Source organism: Ambystoma mexicanum, chromosome 12, assembly GCF_040938575.1.
Source record: "Ambystoma mexicanum isolate Mex_15411 chromosome 12, UKY_AmexF1_1, whole genome shotgun sequence".
NCBI lineage: Eukaryota > Metazoa > Chordata > Amphibia > Caudata > Ambystomatidae > Ambystoma > Ambystoma mexicanum.
This window is the reverse complement of record NC_090936.1, coordinates 321609587-321626402: the sequence shown is the minus strand read 5'-3', so window position 1 is coordinate 321626402 and position 16816 is coordinate 321609587.

Sequence of the window (16816 nt, the reverse complement as noted above, 5' to 3'; positions counted from 1 at the left end):
CATTGAGATATATCTTATGCTATCAGAAGGGTCTCAGGATTGGAATGGGAAGGAGTTGGATATCACATCTCATGCTAAAGGGAGGGTCTCAGGTTTGGAAGGGGAAGGATTTGGATATCACATCTCATGTTATAGGATGGATCTCAGGTTTGGTATTAGAAGTATTGAGATATCACATCTCATGTTATCGGAAGGATCTCAGGTTTGGTATTAGAAGTATTGAGATATCACATCTCATGCTATAGGAAGGGTCTCAGGATTGGAATGGGAAGGAGTTGGATATCACATCTCATGCTATCGGAAGGGTCTCAGGTTTTGTTATAAGCATTGAGATATCACATCTCATGCTATCGGAAGTGTCTCAGGATTGGAATGGGAAGGAGCTGGATATCACATCTCATGCTAAAGGAAGGGTCTCAGGTTTGGAACGGGAAGGAGTTGGATATCACATCTCATGTTATAGGAAGGGTCTCAGGTTTGGTATAAACATTGAGATATCACATCTCTGCTATCGGAAGTGTCTCAGGATTGGAATGGGAAGGAGTTGAATATCCCATCTCATGTTATAGGACGGGTCTCAGGTTTTTTATTAGAATCATTGAGATATCATATTGCATGCTGTAGGAAGGGTCTAAGGATTGGAATGGGAAGGACTTAGATATCACATCTCATGCTATAGATAGGCTCTCAGGTTTGGAAAGTGAAGGAGTTGGATATCACATTTCATGTTAGAGGAAGGATCTCAGGTTTGGTATTAGGGGCATTGAGATATCACATCTCATGCTATAGGAAGGGTCTCAGGTTTGGTAGAAGCATTGAGATATCACATCTCATGCTATAGGAAGGGTCTCAGGATTGGAATGGAAGGAGTTGGATATCACATCTCATGTTATAGGAAGGATATCAGGTTTGGTATTAGAAGCATTGAGACATCACATCTCATGCTATAGGAAGGGTCTCAGGATTGGAATGGGAAGGAGTTGGATATCACATCTCATGCTATAGGAAGGGTCTCAGAATTGGAATGGGAAGGAGTTGAATATGACATCTCATCCCGTAGGAAGGGTCTCAGGTTTGGTATAAACATTGAGATATCACATCTCTGCTATCAAAAGGGTCTCAGGATTGGAATGGGAAGGAGTTGGATTTCCCATCTCATGTTATAGGAAGAGTCTCAGGTTTGGTATTAGAAGCATTGAGATATCCCATCTCATGCTATAGGAAGTGTCTCAGGATTGGAATGAGAAGGACTTGGATATCACATCTCATGCTATGGGAAGGGTCTCAGGTTTGGTATAAGCAGTGAGATATCACATCTCATGCTATAGGAAGTGTCTCAGGATTGGAATGGGAAGGAGTTGGATATCACATCTCATGTTATAGGAAGGATCTCAGGTTTGGTATAAGCATTGAGATATCACATCTCTGCTATCGGAAGGGTCTCAGGATTGGAATGGGAAGGAGTTGGATATTCCCATCTCATGTTATAGGAAGGGTCTCAGGTTTGGTATTAGAAGCATTGAGATATCACATCTCATGCTATAGGAAGGGTCTCAGGATTGGAATGGGAAGGACTTGGATATCACATCTCATGCTGAAGGGAGGGTCTCAAGTTTGATATTAGAAGCTTTGAGATATCACAACTCATGATATCGGAAGGGTCTCAGGATTGGAATGGGAAGGAGTTGGATATCACGTCTAATGTTATATTACGGGTCTCAGGTTTGGTATTAGAAGCATTGAGATATCAAGTCTCATAGTATAGGAAGGGTCTCAGAATTGGAATGGGAAGGACTTGGATATCACATCTCATGCTATAGGAAGGCTCTCAGGTTTGGAAGGGGAAAGAGTTGGATATCACATTTCATGTTAGAGGTAGGATCTCAGGTTTGGTATTAGAGGCATTGAGATATCACATCTCATGCTATCAGAAGGGTCTCAGGAATGGAATGGGAAGGAGTTGGATATCACATCTCATGCTAAAGGGAGGGTCTCAGGTTTGGAAGGGGAAGGATTTGGATATCACATCTCATGTTATAGGAAGGATCTCAGGTTTGGTATTAGAAGCATTGAGATATCACATCTCATGCTATCGGAAGGATCTCAGGTTTGGTATTAGAAGTATTGAGATATCACATCTCATGCTATAGGAAGGGTCTCAGGATTGGAATGGGAAGGAGTTGGATATCACATCTCATCCTATAGGAAGGGTCTCAGGATTGGAATGGGAAGGACTTAGATATCACATATCATGCTATAGGGAGGGTCTCAGTTTTGATATTAGAAGCATTGAGATATCACATCTCATGCTATCGGAAGTGTCTCAGGATTGGAATGGGAAGGAGCTGGATATCACATCTCATGCTAAAGGAAGGGTCTCAGGTTTGGAACGGGAAGGAGTTGGATATCACATCTCATGTTATAGGAAGGGTCTCAGGTTTGGTATAAACATTGAGATATCACATCTCTGCTATCGGAAGTGTCTCAGGATTGGAATGGGAAGGAGTTGGATATCCCATCTCATGTTATAGGACGGGTCTCAGGTTTTTTTTATTAGAATCATTGAGATATCATATTGCATGCTGTAGGAAGGGTCTAAGGATTGGAATGGGAAGGACTTGGATATCACATCTCATGCTATAGATAGGCTCTCAGGTTTGGAAAGTGAAGGAGTTGGATATCACATTTCATGTTAGAGGAAGGATCTCAGGTTTGGTATTAGGGGCATTGAGATATCACATCTCAGGCTATAAGAAGGGTCTCAGGATTGGAATGGGAAGGAGTTGGATATCACATCTCATGCTATAGGAAGGGTCTCAGGATTGGAATGGAAGGAGTTGGATATCACATCTCATGTTATAGGAAGGATATCAGGTTTGGTATTAGAAGCATTGAGACATCACATCTCATGCTATAGGAAGGGTCTCAGGATTGGAATGGAAGGAGTTGGATATCACATCTCATGTTATAGGAAGGATATCAGGTTTGGTATAAGAAGCATTGAGACATCACATCTCATGCTATAGGAAGGGTCTCAGGATTGGAATGGGAAGGAGTTGGATATCACATCTCATGCTATAGGAAGGGTCTCAGGATTGGAATGGGAAGGAGTTGAATATGACATCTCATGCCGTAGGAAGGGTCTCAGGTTTGGTATAAACATTGAGATATCACATCTCTGCTATCAAAAGGGTCTCAGGATTGGAATGGGAAGGAGTTGGATTTTCCATCTCATGTTATAGGAAGAGTCTCAGGTTTGGTATTAGAAGCATTGAGATATCACATCTCATGCTATAGGAAGTGTCTCAGGATTGGAATGGGAAGGACTTGGATATCACATCTCATGCTATGGGAAGGGTCTCAGGTTTGGTATAAGCAGTGAGATATCACATCTCATGCTATAGGAAGTGTCTCAGGATTGGAATGGGAAGGAGTTGGATATCACATCTCATGTTATAGGAAGGATCTCAGGTTTGGTATAAGCATTGAGATATCACATCTCTGCTATCGGAAGGGTCTCAGGATTGGAATGGGAAGGAGTTGGATATTCCCATCTCATGTCATAGGAAGGGTCTCAGGTTTGGTATTAGAAGCATTGAGATATCACATCTCATGCTATAGGAAGGGTCTCAGGACTGGAATGGGAAGGACTTGGATATCACACATCATGCTATAGGGACGGTCTCAAGTTTGATATTAGAAGCTTTGAGATATCACATCTCATGATATCGGAAGGGTCTCAGGATTGGAATGGGAAGGAGTTGGATATCACATCTCATGATAAAGGAAGGGTCTAAGGTTTGGAAGGGGAAGGATTTGGATATCACGTCTCATGTTATATTACGGGTCTCAGGTTTGGTATTAGAAGCATTGAGATATCAAGTCTCATAGTATAGGAAGGGTCTCAGAATTGGAATGGGAAGGAGTTGGATATCACATCTCACGATCTAGGAAGGGTCTCAGGATTGGAATGGGAAGGACTTGGATATCACATCTCATGCTATAGGAAGGCTCTCAGGATTGGAAGGGGAAAGAGTTGGATATCACATTTCATGTTAGAGGTAGGATCTCAGGTTTGGTATTAGAGGCATTGAGATATCACATCTCATGCTATCAGAAGGGTCTCAGGAATGGAATGGGAAGGAGTTGGATATCACATCTCATGCTAAAGGGAGGGTCTCAGGTTTGGAAGGGGAAGGATTTGGATATCACATCTCATGTTATAGGAAGGATCTCAGGTTTGGTATTAGAAGCATTGAGATATCACATCTCATGCTATCGGAAGGATCTCAGGTTTGGTATTAGAAGCATTGAGATATCACATCTCATGCTATCAGAAGAGTCTCAGGATTAGAATAGGAAGGAGTTGGATATCACATCTCATGCTAAAGGGAGGGTCTCAGGTTTGGAAGGGGAAGGATTTGGATATCACATCTCATGTTATCGGAAGGATCTCACGTTTGGTATTAGAAGTATTGAGATATCATATCTCATGCTATAGGAAGGGTCTCAGGATTGGAATGGGAAGGAGTTGGATATCACATCTCATGCTATAGGGAGGGTCTCAGGATTGGAATGGGAAGGACTTAGATATCACATATCATGCTATAGGGAGGGTCTCAGTTTTGATATTAGAAGCATTGAGATATCACATCTCATGCTATCGGAAGTGTCTCAGGATTGGAATGGGAAGGAGCTGGATATCACATCTCATGCTAAAGGAAGGGTCTCAGGTTTGGAACGGGAAGGATTTGGATATCACATCTCATGTTATAGGAAGGGTCTCAGGTTTGGTATAAGCATTGAGATATCACATGCTATCGGAAGTGTCTCAGGATTGGAATGGGAAGGAGTTGGATATCACATCTCATGTTATAGGACGGGTCTCAGGTTTGTTATTAGAATCATTGAGATATCATATTGCATGCTGTAGGAAGGGTCTAAGGGTTGGAATGTGAAGGACTTGGATATCACATCTCATGCTATAGATAGGCTCTTAGGTTTGGAAAGGGAAGGAGTTGGATATCACATTTCATGTTAGAGGAAGGATCTCAGGTTTGGTATTAGAAGCATTGAGATATCACATCTCATGCTATAGGAAGGGTCTCAGGATTGGAATGGGAAGCAGTTGGATATCACATCTCATGCTATAGGAAGGGTCTCAGGTTTGGTATAAGCATTGAGATATCACATCTCATTCTATAGGACAGGTCTCAGGATTGGAATGGAAGGAGTTGGATATCACATCTCATGTTATAGGAAGGATCTCAGGTTTGGTATTAGAAGCATTGAGACATCACATCTCATGCTATAGGAAGGGTCTCAGGGTTGGAATGGGAAGGAGTTGGATATCACATCTCATCCAATAGGAAGGGTCTCAGGTTTGGAATGGGAAGGAATTGGATATCACATCTCATGTTATAGGAAGGATCTCAGGTTTGGTATTAGAAGCATTGAGATATCACATCACATGCTATAGGAAGGGTCTCAGGATTGGAATGTGAAGGATTTGGATATCACATCTCATGCTAAAGGAAGGGTCTCAGGTTTGGTAGAAGCATTGAGATATCACGTCTCTGCTATCGGAAGGGTCTCAGGATTGGATTGGGAAGGAGTTGGATATCCCTTCTCATGAATTAGGAAGGGTCTCAGGATTTGAATGGCAAGGAGTTGGATATCACATCTCATGCCATAGGAAGGGTCTCAGGTTTGGTATAAGCATTGAGATATCACATCTCTGCTATCGGAAGGGTCTCAGGATTGGATTGGGAAGGAGTTGGATATCCCTTCTCATGCTATAGGAAGTGTCTCAGGTTGGAATGGGAAGGAGTTGGATATCACATCTCATGTTATAGGAAGGGTCTCAGGATTGGAATGGGAAGGATTTGGATATCACATCTCTTGCTATAGGAAGGGTCTCAGTATTGGAATGGGAAGGAGTTGGATATCACATATGCTATAGTTAGTGTCTCAGGTTTGGAACGGGAAGGAGTTGGATATCACATCTCATGTTATAGGAAGGGTCTCAGGTTTGGTATAAGCATTGAGATATCACATCTCTGCTATCGGAAGCGGCTCAGGATTGGAATGGGAAGGAGTTGGATATCCCATCTAATGTTATAGGAAGAGTCTCTGGTTTGGTATTAGAATCATTGAGATATCACATCGCATGCTGTAGGAAGGGTCTAAGGATTGGAATGGGATGGACTTGGATATCACATCTCATGCTATAGGTAGGCTCTCAGGTTTGGTATAAGCATTGAGATATCACATCTCAAGCTATAGGAAGGGTCTCAGGATTGGAATGGGAAGGAGTTGGATATCACATCATGCTATAGGAAGGGTCTCAGATTTGGTATAAGCATTGAGATATCACATCTCATGCTAATGGAAGGGTCTCAGGATTGGAATGGGAAGGAGTTGTATATGACATCTCAGGCCATAGGAAGGTTCTCAGGTTTGGTATAAGCATTGAGATATCACATCTCTGCTATCGGAAAGGACTCAGGATTGGAATGGGAAGGAGTTGGATATCCCATCTCATGTTATAGGAAGGGTCTCAGGTTTGGTATTAGAAGCATAGAGATATCACATCTCATGCTATAGGAAGGGTCTCAGGATTGGAATGGGAAGGACTTGGATGTCACATCTCATGCTATAGGGAGGGTCTCAAGTTTGATATTAGAAGCATTGAGATAACAAATCTCATGATATCGGAAGGGTCTCAGGATTGGAATGGGAAGGAGTTGGATATCACATCTCATGATAAAGGAAGGGTCTAAGGTTTGGAAGGGGAAGGATTTGGATATCACATCTCATGTTATAGGACGGGTTTCAGGTTTGGTATTAGAAGCATTGAGATATCAAGTCTCATGGTATAAGAAGGGTCTCAGAATTGGAATGGGAAGGAGTTGGATATCACACCTCAAGCTATAGGAAGGGTCTCAGGATTGGAATGGGACGGAGTTTGATATCACATCTCATGCTATAGGAAGGGTCTCAGAATTGGAATGGGAAGGAGTTGAATATGACATCTCATCCCGTAGGAAGGGTCTCAGGTTTGGTATAAACATTGAGATATCACATCTCTGCTATCAAAAGGGTCTCAGGATTGGAATGGGAAGGAGTTGGATTTCCCATCTCATGTTATAGGAAGAGTCTCAGGTTTGGTATTAGAAGCATTGAGATATCCCATCTCATGCTATAGGAAGTGTCTCAGGATTGGAATGAGAAGGACTTGGATATCACATCTCATGCTATGGGAAGGGTCTCAGGTTTGGTATAAGCAGTGAGATATCACATCTCATGCTATAGGAAGTGTCTCAGGATTGGAATGGGAAGGAGTTGGATATCACATCTCATGTTATAGGAAGGATCTCAGGTTTGGTATAAGCATTGAGATGTCACATCTCTGCTATCGGAAGGGTCTCAGGATTGGAATGGGAAGGAGTTGGATATTCCCATCTCATGTTATAGGAAGGGTCTCAGGTTTGGTATTAGAAGCATTGAGATATCACATCTCATGCTATAGGAAGGGTCTCAGGATTGGAATGGGAAGGACTTGGATATCACATCTCATGCTATAGGGAGGGTCTCAAGTTTGATATTAGAAGCTTTGAGATATCACAACTCATGATATCGGAAGGGTCTCAGGATTGGAATGGGAAGGAGTTGGATATCACATCTCATGATAAAGGAAGGGTCTAAGGTTTGGAAGGGGAAGGATTTGGATATCACGTCTCATGTTATATTACGGGTCTCAGGTTTGGTATTAGAAGCATTGAGATATCAAGTCTCATAGTATAGGAAGGGTCTCAGAATTGGAATGGGAAGGAGTTGGATATCACATCTCAAGCTCTAGGAAGGGTCTCAGGATTGGAATGGGAAGGACTTGGATATCACATCTCATGCTATAGGAAGGCTCTCAGGTTTGGAAGGGGAAAGAGTTGGATATCACATTTCATGTTAGAGGTAGGATCTCAGGTTTGGTATTAGAGGCATTGAGATATCACATCTCATGCTATCAGAAGGGTCTCAGGAATGGAATGGGAAGGAGTTGGATATCACATCTCATGCTAAAGGGAGGGTCTCAGGTTTGGAAGGGGAAGGATTTGGATATCACATCTCATGTTATAGGAAGGATCTCAGGTTTGGTATTAGAAGCATTGAGATATCACATCTCATGCTATCGGAAGGATCTCAGGTTTGGTATTAGAAGTATTGAGATATCACATCTCATGCTATAGGAAGGGTCTCAGGATTGGAATGGGAAGGAGTTGGATATCACATCTCATCCTATAGGAAGGGTCTCAGGATTGGAATGGGAAGGACTTAGATATCACATATCATGCTATAGGGAGGGTCTCAGTTTTGATATTTGAAGCATTGAGATATCACATCTCATGCTATCGGAAGTGTCTCAGGATTGGAATGGGAAGGAGCTGGATATCACATCTCATGCTAAAGGAAGGGTCTCAGGTTTGGAACGGGAAGGAGTTGGATATCACATCTCATGTTATAGGAAGGGTCTCAGGTTTGGTATAAACATTGAGATATCACATCTCTGCTATCGGAAGTGTCTCAGGATTGGAATGGGAAGGAGTTGGATATCCCATCTCATGTTATAGGACGGGTCTCAGGTTTTTTTTATTAGAATCATTGAGATATCATATTGCATGCTGTAGGAAGGGTCTAAGGATTGGAATGGGAAGGACTTGGATATCACATCTCATGCTATAGATAGGCTCTCAGGTTTGGAAAGTGAAGGAGTTGGATATCACATTTCATGTTAGAGGAAGGATCTCAGGTTTGGTATTAGGGGCATTGAGATATCACATCTCAGGCTATAAGAAGGGTCTCAGGATTGGAATGGGAAGGAGTTGGATATCACATCTCATGCTATAGGAAGGGTCTCAGGTTTGGTATAAGCATTGAGATATCACATCTCATGCTATAGGAAGGGTCTCAGGATTGGAATGGAAGGAGTTGGATATCACATCTCATGTTATAGGAAGGATATCAGGTTTGGTATTAGAAGCATTGAGACATCACATCTCATGCTATAGGAAGGGTCTCAGGATTGGAATGGGAAGGAGTTGGATATCACATCTCATGCTATAGGAAGGGTCTCAGGATTGGAATGGGAAGGAGTTGAATATGACATCTCATGCCGTAGGAAGGGTCTCAGGTTTGGTATAAACATTGAGATATCACATCTCTGCTATCAAAATGGTCTCAGGATTGGAATGGGAAGGAGTTGGATTTTCCATCTCATGTTATAGGAAGAGTCTCAGGTTTGGTATTAGAAGCATTGAAATATCACATCTCATGCTATAGGAAGTGTCTCAGGATTGGAATGGGAAGGACTTGGATATCACATCTCATGCTATGGGAAGGGTCTCAGGTTTGGTATAAGCAGTGAGATATCACATCTCATGCTATAGGAAGTGTCTCAGGATTGGAATGGGAAGGAGTTGGATATCACATCTCATGTTATAGGAAGGATCTCAGGTTTGGTATAAGCATTGAGATATCACATCTCTGCTATCGGAAGGGTCTCAGGATTGGAATGGGAAGGAGTTGGATATTCCCATCTCATGTCATAGGAAGGGTCTCAGGTTTGGTATTAGAAGCATTGAGATATCACATCTCATGCTATAGGAAGGGTCTCAGGACTGGAATGGGAAGGACTTGGATATCACATATCATGCTATAGGGACGGTCTCAAGTTTGATATTAGAAGCTTTGAGATATCACATCTCATGATATCGGAAGGGTCTCAGGATTGGAATGGGAAGGAGTTGGATATCACATCTCATGATAAAGGAAGGGTCTAAGGTTTGGAAGGGGAAGGATTTGGATATCACGTCTCATGTTATATTACGGGTCTCAGGTTTGGTATTAGAAGCATTGAGATATCAAGTCTCATAGTATAGGAAGGGTCTCAGAATTGGAATGGGAAGGAGTTGGATATCACATCTCACGATCTAGGAAGGGTCTCAGGATTGGAATGGGAAGGACTTGGATATCACATCTCATGCTATAGGAAGGCTCTCAGGTTTGGAAGGGGAAAGAGTTGGATATCACATTTCATGTTAGAGGTAGGATCTCAGGTTTGGTATTAGAGGCATTGAGATATCACATCTCATGCTATCAGAAGGGTCTCAGGAATGGAATGGGAAGGAGTTGGATATCACATCTCATGCTAAAGGGAGGGTCTCAGGTTTGGAAGGGGAAGGATTTGGATATCACATCTCATGTTATAGGAAGGATCTCAGGTTTGGTATTAGAAGCATTGAGATATCACATCTCATGCTATCGGAAGGATCTCAGGTTTGGTATTAGAAGCATTGAGATATCACATCTCATGCTATCAGAAGAGTCTCAGGATTGGAATAGGAAGGAGTTGGATATCACATCTCATGCTAAAGGGAGGGTCTCAGGTTTGGAAGGGGAAGGATTTGGATATCACATCTCATGTTATCGGAAGGATCTCACGTTTGGTATTAGAAGTATTGAGATATCATATCTCATGCTATAGGAAGGGTCTCAGGATTGGAATGGGAAGGAGTTGGATATCACATATCATGCTATAGGGAGGGTCTCAGGATTGGAATGGGAAGGACTTAGATATCACATATCATGCTATAGGGAGGGTCTCAGTTTTGATATTAGAAGCATTGAGATATCACATCTCATGCTATCGGAAGTGTCTCAGGATTGGAATGGGAAGGAGCTGGATATCACATCTCATGCTAAAGGAAGGGTCTCAGGTTTGGAACGGGAAGGATTTGGATATCACATCTCATGTTATAGGAAGGGTCTCAGGTTTGGTATAAGCATTGAGATATCACATGCTATCGGAAGTGTCTCAGGATTGGAATGGGAAGGAGTTGGATATCACATCTCATGTTATAGGACGGGTCTCAGGTTTGTTATTAGAATCATTGAGATATCATATTGCATGCTGTAGGAAGGGTCTAAGGGTTGGAATGTGAAGGACTTGGATATCACATCTCATGCTATAGATAGGCTCTTAGGTTTGGAAAGGGAAGGAGTTGGATATCACATTTCATGTTAGAGGAAGGATCTCAGGTTTGGTATTAGAAGCATTGAGATATCACATCTCATGCTATAGGAAGGGTCTCAGGATTGGAATGGGAAGCAGTTGGATATCACATCTCATGCTATAGGAAGGGTCTCAGGTTTGGTATAAGCATTGAGATATCACATCTCATTCTATAGGACAGGTCTCAGGATTGGAATGGAAGGAGTTGGATATCACATCTCATGTTATAGGAAGGATCTCAGGTTTGGTATTAGAAGCATTGAGACATCACATCTCATGCTATAGGAAGGGTCTCAGGGTTGGAATGGGAAGGAGTTGGATATCACATCTCATCCAATAGGAAGGGTCTCAGGTTTGGAATGGGAAGGAATTGGATATCACATCTCATGTTATAGGAAGGATCTCAGGTTTGGTATTAGAAGCATTGAGATATCACATCTCATGCTATAGGAAGGGTCTCAGGATTGGAATGTGAAGGATTTGGATATCACATCTCATGCTAAAGGAAGGGTCTCAGGTTTGGTAGAAGCATTGAGATATCACGTCTCTGCTATCGGAAGGGTCTCAGGATTGGATTGGGAAGGAGTTGGATATCCCTTCTCATGAATTAGGAAGGGTCTCAGGATTTGAATGGCAAGGAGTTGGATATCACATCTCATGCCATAGGAAGGGTCTCAGGTTTGGTATAAGCATTGAGATATCACATCTCTGCTATCGGAAGGGTCTCAGGATTGGATTGGGAAGGAGTTGGATATCCCTTCTCATGCTATAGGAAGTGTCTCAGGTTGGAATGGGAAGGAGTTGGATATCACATCTCATGTTATAGGAAGGGTCTCAGGATTGGAATGGGAAGGATTTGGATATCACATCTCTTGCTATAGGAAGGGTCTCAGGATTGGAATGGGTAGGAGTTGGATATTACTTTCTTGCTATAAGAAGGGTCTCATGTTTGGAATGGGAAGGAGTTGGATATCACATATGCTATAGTTAGTGTCTCAGGTTTGGAACGGGAAGGAGTTGGATATCACATCTCATGGTATAGGAAGGGTCTCAGGTTTGGTATAAGCATTGAGATATCACATCTCTGCTATCGGAAGCGGCTCAGGATTGGAATGGGAAGGAGTTGGATATCCCATCTAATGTTATAGGAAGAGTCTCTGGTTTGGTATTAGAATCATTGAGATATCACATCGCATGCTGTAGGAAGGGTCTAAGGATTGGAATGGGATGGACTTGGATATCACATCTCATGCTATAGGTAGGCTCTCAGGTTTGGTATAAGCATTGAGATATCACATCTCATGCTATAGGAAGGGTCTCATGATTGGAATGGGAAGGAGTTGGATATCACATCATGCTATAGGAAGGGTCTCAGATTTGGTATAAGCATTGAGATATCACATCTCATGCTAATGGAAGGGTCTCAGGATTGGAATGGGAAGGAGTTGTATATGACATCTCAGGCCATAGGAAGGTTCTCAGGTTTGGTATAAGCATTGAGATATCACATCTCTGCTATCGGAAAGGTCTCAGGATTGGAATGGGAAGGAGTTGGATATCCCATCTCATGTTATAGGAAGGGTCTCAGGTTTGGTATTAGAAGCATAGAGATATCACATCTCATGCTATAGGAAGGGTCTCAGGATTGGAATGGGAAGGACTTGGATGTCACATCTCATGCTATAGGGAGGGTCTCAAGTTTGATATTAGAAGCATTGAGATAACAAATCTCATGATATCGGAAGGGTCTCAGGATTGGAATGGGAAGGAGTTGGATATCACATCTCATGATAAAGGAAGGGTCTAAGGTTTGGAAGGGGAAGGATTTGGATATCACATCTCATGTTATAGGACGGGTTTCAGGTTTGGTATTAGAAGCATTGAGATATCAAGTCTCATGGTATAAGAAGGGTCTCAGAATTGGAATGGGAAGGAGTTGGATATCACACCTCAAGCTATAGGAAGGGTCTCAGGATTGGAATGGGAAGGAGTTTGATATCACATCTCATGCCATAGTATGGGTCTCAGGTTTGGTAGAAGCATTGGGATATCACATCTCATGCTATCGGAAGGGTATCAGTATTGGATTTGGAAGAAGTTGGATATCCCATCTCATGCTATAGGAAGGGTCTCAGGTTGGAATGGGAAGGAGTTGGATATCACATTTCTTATTATAGGAAGGGTCTCAGGTTTGGAATGGGAAGGAATTGGATATCACATCTCATGTTATAGGAAGGATCTCAGGTTTGGTATTAGAAGCATTGAGATATCACATCTCATGCTATAGGAAGGGTCTCTGGGTTGGAATGGGAAGGAGTTGGATATCACATCTCATCCAATAGGAAGGGTCTCAGGTTTGGAATGGGAAGGAATTGGATATCACATCTCATGTTATAGGAAGGATCTCAGGTTTGGTATTAGAAGCATTGAGATATCACATCTCATGCTATAGGAAGGGTCTCAGGATTGGAATGTGAAGGATTTGGATATCACATCTCATGCTAAAGGAAGGGTCTCAGGTTTGGTAGAAGCATTGAGATATCACGTCTCTGCTATCGGAAGGGTCTCAGGATTGGATTGGGAAGGAGTTGGATATCCCTTCTCATGAATTAGGAAGGGTCTCAGGATTTGAATGGCAAGGAGTTGGATATCACATCTCATGCCATAGGAAGGGTCTCAGGTTTGGTATAAGCATTGAGATATCACATCTCTGCTATCGGAAGGGTCTCAGGATTGGATTGGGAAGGAGTTGGATATCCCTTCTCATGCTATAGGAAGTGTCTCAGGTTGGAATGGGAAGGAGTTGGATATCACATCTCATGTTATAGGAAGGGTCTCAGGATTGGAATGGGAAGGATTTGGATATCACATCTCTTGCTATAGGAAGGGTCTCAGGATTGGAATGGGTAGGAGTTGGATATTACTTTCTTGCTATAAGAAGGGTCTCATGTTTGGAATGGGAAGGAGTTGGATATCACATATGCTATAGTTAGTGTCTCAGGTTTGGAACGGGAAGGAGTTGGATATCACATCTCATGTTATAGGAAGGGTCTCAGGTTTGGTATAAGCATTGAGATATCACATCTCTGCTATCGGAAGCGGCTCAGGATTGGAATGGGAAGGAGTGGGATATCCCATCTAATGTTATAGGAAGAGTCTCTGGTTTGGTATTAGAATCATTGAGATATCACATCGCATGCTGTAGGAAGGGTCTAAGGATTGGAATGGGATGGACTTGGATATCACATCTCATGCTATAGGTAGGCTCTCAGGTTTGGTATAAGCATTGAGATATCACATCTCATGCTATAGGAAGGGTCTCAGGATTGGAATGGGAAGGAGTTGGATATCACATCATGCTATAGGAAGGGTCTCAGATTTGGTATAAGCATTGAGATATCACATCTCATGCTAATGGAAGGGTCTCAGGATTGGAATGGGAAGGAGTTGTATATGACATCTCAGGCCATAGGAAGGTTCTCAGGTTTGGTATAAGCATTGAGATATCACATCTCTGCTATCGGAAAGGTCTCAGGATTGGAATGGGAAGGAGTTGGATATCCCATCTCATGTTATAGGAAGGGTCTCAGGTTTGGTATTAGAAGCATAGAGATATCACATCTCATGCTATAGGAAGGGTCTCAGGATTGGAATGGGAAGGACTTGGATGTCACATCTCATGCTATAGGGAGGGTCTCAAGTTTGATATTAGAAGCATTGAGATAACAAATCTCATGATATCGGAAGGGTCTCAGGATTGGAATGGGAAGGAGTTGGATATCACATCTCATGATAAAGGAAGGGTCTAAGGTTTGGAAGGGGAAGGATTTGGATATCACATCTCATGTTATAGGACGGGTTTCAGGTTTGGTATTAGAAGCATTGAGATATCAAGTCTCATGGTATAAGAAGGGTCTCAGAATTGGAATGGGAAGGAGTTGGATATCACACCTCAAGCTATAGGAAGGGTCTCAGGATTGGAATGGGAAGGAGTTTGATATCACATCTCATGCCATAGTATGGGTCTCAGGTTTGGTAGAAGCATTGGGATATCACATCTCATGCTATCGGAAGGGTATCAGTATTGGATTTGGAAGAAGTTGGATATCCCATCTCATGCTATAGGAAGGGTCTCAGGTTGGAATGGGAAGGAGTTGGATATCACATTTCTTATTATAGGAAGGGTCGCAGGATTGGAATGGGAAGGACTTGGATATCATATCTCATGCTATAGGACGGGTCTCAGGTTTGTTATTAGAATCATTGAGATATCATATTGCATGCTGTAGGAAGGGTCTAAGGATTGGAATGGGAAGGACCTGGATATCACATCTCATGTTAGAGGAAGGATCTCAGGTTTGGTATTAGAAGCATTGAGATATCAAATCTCATGCTATAGGAAGGGTCTCAGGATTGGAATGGGAAGTAGTTGGATATCACATCTCATGCTATAGGAAGGGTCTCAGGTTTGGTATAAGCATTGAGATATCACATCTCATGCTATAGGACGGGTCTCAGGATTGGAATGGAAGGAGTTGGATATCACATCTCATGTTATAGGAAGGATCTCAGGTTTGGTATTAGAAGCATTGAGCCATCACATCTCATGCTATAGGAAGGGTCTCAGGGTTGGAATGGGAAGGAGTTGGATATCACAACTCATCCAATAGGAAGGGTCACAGGTTTGGAATGGGAAGGAATTGGATATCACATCTCATGTTATAGGAAGGATCTCAGGTTTGGTATTAGAAGCATTGAGATATCACATCTCATGCTATAGGAAGGGTCTCAGGATTGGAATGTGAAGGATTTGGATATCACATCTCATGCTAAAGGAAGGGTCTCAGGTTTGGTAGAAGCATTGAGATATCACGTCTCTGCTATCAAAAGGGTCTCAGGATTGGAATGGGAAGGAGTTGGATTTTCCATCTCATGTTATAGGAAGAGTCTCAGGTTTGGTATTAGAAGCATTGAGATATCACATCTCATGCTATAGGAAGTGTCTCAGGATTGGAATGGGAAGGACTTGGATATCACATCTCATGCTATGGGAAGGGTCTCAGGTTTGGTATAAGCAGTGAGATATCACATCTCATGCTATAGGAAGTGTCTCAGGATTGGAATGGGAAGGAGTTGGATATCACATCTCATGTTATAGGAAGGATCTCAGGTTTGGTATAAGCATTGAGATATCACATCTCTGCTATCGGAAGGGTCTCAGGATTGGAATGGGAAGGAGTTGGATATTCCCATCTCATGTCATAGGAAGGGTCTCAGGTTTGGTATTAGAAGCATTGAGATATCACATCTCATGCTATAGGAAGGGTCTCAGGACTGGAATGGGAAGGACTTGGATATCACATATCATGCTATAGGGACGGTCTCAAGTTTGATATTAGAAGCTTTGAGATATCACATCTCATGATATCGGAAGGGTCTCAGGATTGGAATGGGAAGGAGTTGGATATCACATCTCATGATAAAGGAAGGGTCTAAGGTTTGGAAGGGGAAGGATTTGGATATCACGTCTCATGTTATATTACGGGTCTCAGGTTTGGTATTAGAAGCATTGAGATATCAAGTCTCATAGTATAGGAAGGGTCTCAGAATTGGAATGGGAAGGAGTTGGATATCACATCTCAAGATCTAGGAAGGGTCTCAGTATTGGAATGGGAAGGACTTGGATATCACATCTCATGCTATAGGAAGGCTCTCAGGTTTGGAAGGGGAAAGAGTTGGATATCACAT